Source organism: Coffea arabica, chromosome 3c, assembly GCF_036785885.1.
Source record: "Coffea arabica cultivar ET-39 chromosome 3c, Coffea Arabica ET-39 HiFi, whole genome shotgun sequence".
NCBI classification, from domain to species: Eukaryota; Viridiplantae; Streptophyta; class Magnoliopsida; order Gentianales; family Rubiaceae; genus Coffea; species Coffea arabica.
The window spans coordinates 16,876,155-16,883,526 of NC_092314.1; the positions used below are offsets into that span (position 1 = coordinate 16,876,155).

At 36.5% G+C, this 7,372-nt stretch overlaps 1 long non-coding RNA gene across 1 annotated transcript; it reads right to left on the reverse strand.

Moving 5' to 3' along the window:
- Positions 1–2,553: 2,553 nt before the first annotated feature.
- LOC113741277 (uncharacterized) lies at positions 2,554–6,547 on the reverse strand. The gene is made up of 3 exons (XR_003460578.2): positions 5,888–6,547; positions 3,540–3,595; positions 2,554–2,735 (listed from the first exon to the last, which is right to left on the reverse strand). It is a non-coding gene; the product is annotated as an uncharacterized lncRNA (long non-coding RNA).
- Between the last annotated feature and the right edge of the window lie 825 nt (positions 6,548–7,372).

Sequence of the window (7,372 nt, forward strand, 5' to 3'; positions counted from 1 at the left end):
CTGAGCAGTTCATACCAATAATTTAAACATGACTATCCTGTTTCACGTCCATACTATGAGCTCTATTTTGAGTAGTGAATTGATGCTCAAATGTGAGCTAGTTGTGGATCTAGTTTGAGTAGTGAATTGAATCTAGTTTTCAATGCCACCAGCCACGCTCAATTCTGAGTTGAATTGAGTGAGTTGTGGCCGAAATCCCAAACTGACTCGGTGAATTCAAACCTCTTTTGGCTAGTTCAAAGCTTTAATCTTTATTGGGACTTATTGTTTCAAAATTCTTGGTGTTAATCACCTACCATACACGTCTTGGATATTTATTGGACATTGTCTATACCAATGAACTATGTTTGAAGAAATTTCCTTGGCCAAATGCTTGAACACGGAAAAACGGAAGTCCAAAGCAGATTTGCCTTGGAACTTCTTGGGACTTTAGTGGTTTTGTTAACTGACTTCCCATGCGTATTTTTCTATGAAATTTTACAGAGAAATAGCCCTTATATGGTAGTATAATATTGCTACTTTTAGTGCCATTCTGAGTCTATTTCGATACTCGAACAAAATCTCAAAGTTGGTACTTTAAACATGAAAATTGCCTAATTGTCTCAAATTTTCAGCAACTTTGAGCTACTATATCTTGGTGCTCAAAATTCCGATTCTTGTTTCGCTTGTTGTGTTTTAAACTTTGATTGCAATTCTAATTGAGTTTCAAATCTGAGAGGCTAGTTCCAATTTTGTGAATTTTGCCAAATTTCCAAAGTTGGCAAAAAATCAACCCCGAAACTGCCTCAATGGTCCAAAACAGCAACTTTGAACCGAATTTTGAATGTTATCCATTTAGAATCTTGAAAAAGTGTCTTCTAGAAACTTTTAGTACTTTGGAAGTAGTTTCTAACGGTATCAATATTTCCAATTTTGGATGTACGGAGAGTGAGATACGATTTTCCAAATATTGAACCTAAAATCGGAAATTTTCAAACTTGACGGGAATTGAGTTTTTGAAACTCTTCCCTATCCTTTGATACTAATTGACCATTTTGAACTTGTTTTCATGAAGGAATTAGTTTTTCCCTTGTGTTAATAAACGCTACTTTTGAATTTTGAATTTTGAGCAAATAAAGTCTCATTCCATGGTATTTTCTAGATTGTACAAGTGTACAATCCCTCTCTTGATAAGAAAGGATTTTCTAGTGATAATGTGTAATAGATAACTATTGTTTGTTCAGGTGTTCAAGGAGACCTTCACGAGGATCTCGAGGGGAACACCTAAAGGCTTGTTTACGCACTCACTTTCTTGTTTCGGTTGGTGAGTGTCAAGTGCATGACTTTATTGTTAAGTGGTTAACTGTTTCTTATCCGTTATATAAATTTGAACTTTGTAAGACAAGGGTGTACTTTACCACACTCGTCTTCTTTCAAATGAAATTATATTTGAATTTTGCTATGTGAATTCATATTCGACTTGTTCCTAGTAATATGGATGTGACTAGTATTTGTGATTCGTATTTGTGATTCCTATTTGGAATCATCGATTTGAGCGTTACTCATCGACTTACATTCGTATTCGTATTCGGAGGACGCCCAAACTCGTTGTTTAACTTTGCGAATCGAGCCAGCATGGGTTTGGTCGATAAGTTTAGCCAACCATGAGATATTCGAAGAGCATGATCTATTGGAGAGATCTTGCTCGGCATTACTCGTGCAGTATTGCCATGTTATACTCGAGTATTATCAAAACTTTGATGAGCGGGCCCGGCAAGGGGGTGTAACGGTGACGGGATTCGAAGAAATGTGGTATATCTACGGATTTGATACTTATGTGGTTGACGGAGTGTCAACATGAGCTGTGATCAAGACTTTGACTCGATTATGTGGAATTTAGCTCCTGAGAGCTACAGTATCCATGAATTGTTTCTGTTTATTTTGCTATTCGAAGTGTGAATTATTCGAACTTGATAGCTTTACCTACAATGTAATTGTTGTTGCTACTTGAATTATGTGTTTGCATGTGTGTTTTCTTGGCCTCACTGTGTATTGGCTCATTCTATTAGTTTGTTTTCCTTAACAAGAATCCGATTGGAAGGAGTTTAGCAAATGCCGACTTGAGGCACTTTTTTATTAGTGTTTTGATTGTAATCGATTAGACATTTTTGATTGTTGTATATTTTGGGAAAAGTGATCGTAAATTTGAAATTGTGATGTAAGACTGGATATTTATGTATGAAAATGACTTCGTACATTTATTCCGACTTTCATTGTTAGTATTAGACTAGGTTTGTGACGACCCCACTTCCCCCTAAGGCGAACCAGAGGGTTGGCGGGCCGTCTGCCCAGCTCTCGCCAGGACTCACGCACGCACACTAACCCGGATCCTTCCGAAGAATAACCTAATCTGTTACAAAACAACTTTTCCCAGATAGGATCATCCTTAAATCTACATTAACTTCAGAGATAGCAGTAAAGAAGATAGCCAGTCGACGGCTCTTATACATCTCACGCGTTACCTCTAAGGTATAAGGTCGTACCAATCCGGATATATACTGTCACACACCACGATTACAACCATACAAGCCAAACATAATAATTAGGGTTTAAACATTTTCCAGCTTCAAGTGGCAATCCAAAATAACCAATACGTTTTTCAATTCACAATACAATACAACGGTAAACTGCAGTCTTAAGATTCAAGTACAAATTAAAAGAAATCAGCACTGCTCAGATTTCTCAAACTTCAAGACCTGTCAAGGAAAACAATTAAACGTGGGGTGAGCTAAAGCTCAGTGGTGCCCCAAAAACATGCAATCAATTAAAACAATTAGCACGTATTGATTCGACTGAAGTAAACAAATAGGAAGGCGATAATACCCAAGTGTACCTTAGACTGGTCGAGGGATTCACCCAACGACGTTACGTCCTGAACTTACATTATTATTATTGACTCGTCGAGGGATTCACCCAACGACTTTACGTCTAGCACTTGATTTACTCTTATTGACTCGTCGAGGGATTCACCCAACGACTTTACGTCTAGCACTTGATTTACTATTATTGACTCGTCGAGGGATTCACCCAACGACTTTACGTCTAGCACTTGATTTATTATTATTGACTCGTCGAGGGATTCACCCAACGACTTTACGTCTAGCACTTGATTTACTCTTATTGACTCGTCGAGGGATTCACCCAACGACTTTACGTCTAGCACTTGATTTATTATTATTGACTCGTCGAGGGATTCACCCAACGACTTTACGTCTAGCACTTGATTTACTCTTATTGACTCGTCGAGGGATTCACCCAACGACTTTACGTCTAGCACTTGATTTATTATTATTGACTCGTCGAGGGATTCACCCAACGACTTTACGTCTAGCACTTGGATTCACAAAAAAAATGCTTTACACAAGTCACCACTCGAACGACTAGTGTGGTAAAGTACACACCGCTCACTTCGATGGATCAAAACCAATTTTTGCGATTATCACACTTAAATTCAAGGAAGCACTTAATCATGTAAGAATAGAACAAACAGGGACACTCACCAAGAGTGAAGTTCAGATGTCAAATTGGGATTCGAGTTCCACTTCCTCACGATACCCTAAAATAACAAATATTGAAACTATAAGTTTTTACTCCGTTTTTAAGCTTATAGACATTGAGGTATAATTACATACTACTAATTCACTTTCCCTTAGGAAATCAAGAGTCCCTTGGGTTAATACGTGACAAAGTAGAAGGATTGTTTCCTATAGTTTTCATTAAGATACTTTTCCTGAAAAAAATAACTTGTATTACTTTCTTGAAATAAATCGACAAATCTCTTAATATCCACGTTAGGAAGTTACTTTGAACATTTCTTTAAAGCTATGGTTTTTGCAAAATTATTACTAAACTATTTTACCTAAAAATAAGGTTTCTTGCCGAGTAAGTTTCTCAAGCTTTTCACTAAAATTAGTAAAACTCGTATTTTGGAACTTTTCCTATAGTTAACTATCCAAGTGCAAAGCTTAAGGAAAGAAAAGGAGTTAAAATAAGACTTAAAGTTTTCAAAAGCTATAGAACTTATTTACTATAGCTATCAAGGCTAGTTTGAGCTAAAGGAAATTATCGAGTTGGAAAATTTTTAGGCAAAGCACTAGATATGGAGTTTTATAATATAATACTAGCTGGAAAAATATTTTTGATTAATTTGACCACAGTTACTCGAGTTCGCTAAGTCGATACAACTTCCACAGCTCCGATTCCGTTTCGAAATCATAATATGAATCAAAATGTGGTAAAAATCACATAACAAATTACTAGGACTTCGTCAATCATTAGCCTTAAATTTCAACAAGTGCATTTCCGAATAAACTAACATGATCAACCAAGGCTTCATCAATCATTAGCACTTGGTCTCAGCAAACCCAACATAAGCAAGTAAAAGTAAAAGTAAAGCTTCCAAGACATTCCAGCAATTCACTTTCATCACACCGTGGTACTTATAAAGTCATTCAAATGGCCAAGGGCTTCATCAATCATTGGCCCTTGACGACATTAGTTACTTCCAACTACAATTGAATCAAGAATTTGAACCACAAGTAAGATAAAATCTCAATCCAAATTCAAGTTTAGTTTCTCAAAGAAACAGGATATTCATGCAAAACAGTCTACTTTAAACATTCACAGACAGCGATACACATGGAGGAAAAATACGAAATCTCTATAGGTCAAAGGCCTATGATTCTAGTTTCAAATACCACTGACGGCGCCTTAAACGGATTTTCCTACACCAAGATATAAACATTTTATCGAGACTGGTCAGGGACATCCGAAAATCTGGAGTTTCATTTTCCACTAATGAAAAACTCCTTTTTTTTTTTTCTTTTAACACCAACATGTTTTTATTTCAAGCCGTCCATGCATTCCTTATAGATTCCCAAACAACATATTCCAGGCATTTTAACCATTATATTTTCAAGAAAATTTCCAGAATCCAAGTTGATAATTCAACTCAATATTCGGCAATCACAAGAGAATTTCCAGCAATTGTATACTAGCGTTTTTGGTTCCAACTTTATATGTACTAATTGGTTCGTTGCTAAACAAATTGTATATCTTGAAATTTGCATCTCTTATGAAATTCTGAGCCACCATAATCCAAGGAAATAAAATAAATTTCCAGAAACAAATTACAATTTTCCCAACGATATTGAAATTCTGGATCATACCCCTTCGGCTATCACCCAAAATTTCCAGCAACCAATCTACTTTAGTTCGAATTTTTCCTTGGTTTAAGTATGGTATTAGGTACTCAATTCAGCGTTTAAACACTTAGCTAACTAGTTGACATTTTTAACTCAAAAATTGAATTCAATTAGCAACTACAAATTTCCCAAAAATCCAGAAATTCTCCCATGAGCCTCGGTGATCATGCATGAACCACTTTCAAATTTTCCTTTTTATTTTTCTGGTTTAGGCCATCTCATTGCTACATGCACAGCTTAACTGATTAGTTATTGACTAATTAAGCACAGGGATCAATTCAGAGGGTCACATTTAGGCAAGTTAAACTTACATTTTCTGCTCAAGCTCACGGCAACATTACTACATCAAAACAGAATTTCTTATGTTCCTTGGTTCATCATCCGAAAGTTCCAAGTTCCCATGCAAAGCTTTGAACAATTTAATTAGTTAGTGATTAGTTAATTAAACATCACAACAAGCTCAGAATAACAGAGTTTGATCATCTAAGGTAGCATCATTCCAATCAGTCTCGGATGAAGCACTATCGCACATCAGAAAATTTTTGCTGTTTTTGTAACTACCATCCGAAGTCTAATAATCAACATGCAAGATTTTAAGTTAGCTCCAGAACCCTCTAATCAACTCAAACTAGATCAAGAAGTACCTCTGCTAATGCTCCGTTCACGCACGAACAAATCTGGGCAGAATTATTTCCCTAGGCTCGCGACTGGTTTGGGGTTGTCTTGGCTGAGCAGATGGTGGAGCTGTGGTGGTGGTTGCGGCTGGAAAACTGGGTGTAGCTTGCGGATTTCAGCTCTCCTACCTTGCTCCAGCTGCTGATCCGAAAGGGAAATGGTGTTGTGGAGCTGAGGTGAGAAGTTGGATTGTGAAGAAAAGTGGAGGTGGAGCCGCGGTTTTGGCAATGGAGGTAGAGTGCTTGTGCGGTTGTGTGTTGGAGTGGGAAAGAAATGTATTGGCCGAATGTGAGGTGGTGACAGACGGTTATTTCGTGAGGTTGTGAGGGTAATTTTGATCTTTTCACTTGCTCTCCTAATATCCACTCCTAATATCCACTTAAGTCCCTATTTCTAACTTAATCTAATTCCAAAATTTATCCCAAATGTAATTTGAATACTTAATAATATACTAATCTCGCAAAGATTTGATTATCGAGATTTTAACGTCCTAAGTATACTAAGTGTACTTGTAATGGTTTTGTCTAAAATTATCAAATGCAACTTAATACTAAGGTTCCTATTAACTCTTAACATTATTAACGATTAAATTAGCTATCGGAATTCAAAGAGTTTGTTTTTAAGCAATAAAATTACTCTAACTCGAGAAATATTAATTTAGTGTAACAAAACCGAATAATTCAATATTGGGCACAATTATATTATTTTTTTTTTTTACATAGAAATTATCTTTACACTTTTATTTCAAAACAATTAATTACAATACTAGAATTCAAAAAAGAAATTTAATTCTTAGATCAATGAAATAGTTTACCATCGAAATATGAAGTTAATGTAACAAAACTAAGAAGTTTGGTAGTCTAGCACAATTCTTTTATTTTGCACATAACGTTTATTTCTATGTACTTATTTAAAAACAATGGGACTTAGTGCTAAAATTTATTAAAGAATTAAAATGCAAATAAAATATGCACTGATATTTATATGTATATTTTCAGGGTTCTCACAAGGTTTGAATTGGAATTGTCTTGAATCCTGGCGAGAGTTGGGCAGACGTTCCGCGGATACCCTTGGGTGAAGTGGGGGCGTCACAAAATAGGCATGAACGAGTACCTCCTTTACGCACTATCTGATATGCTGACGAAATAGTAAACTCACCTGAACTAGTAGGGGTTCAAATCATGTCATCCGTCTCTGCCGTAGTAGGTGGAGCCACCCCTATCACCTGCTGTGCCAATCCTTCCGGTAGCACCCCATTTAGGCACTGCAGATCCCATCTACCTTCCACGACAAAGTCTGCAACCGAGCACTCCTAAAAGGATTCCACCTGTCTACATAGTGGCTTTGTCCCCAACCAATTGTCATGCAAAAAGCTGGAAGATCCACTACCCAACGACCATCTGATATGTGTTTTCGCTACCACTTGAGCGTTTAACATCATTTTCCAATTGTGT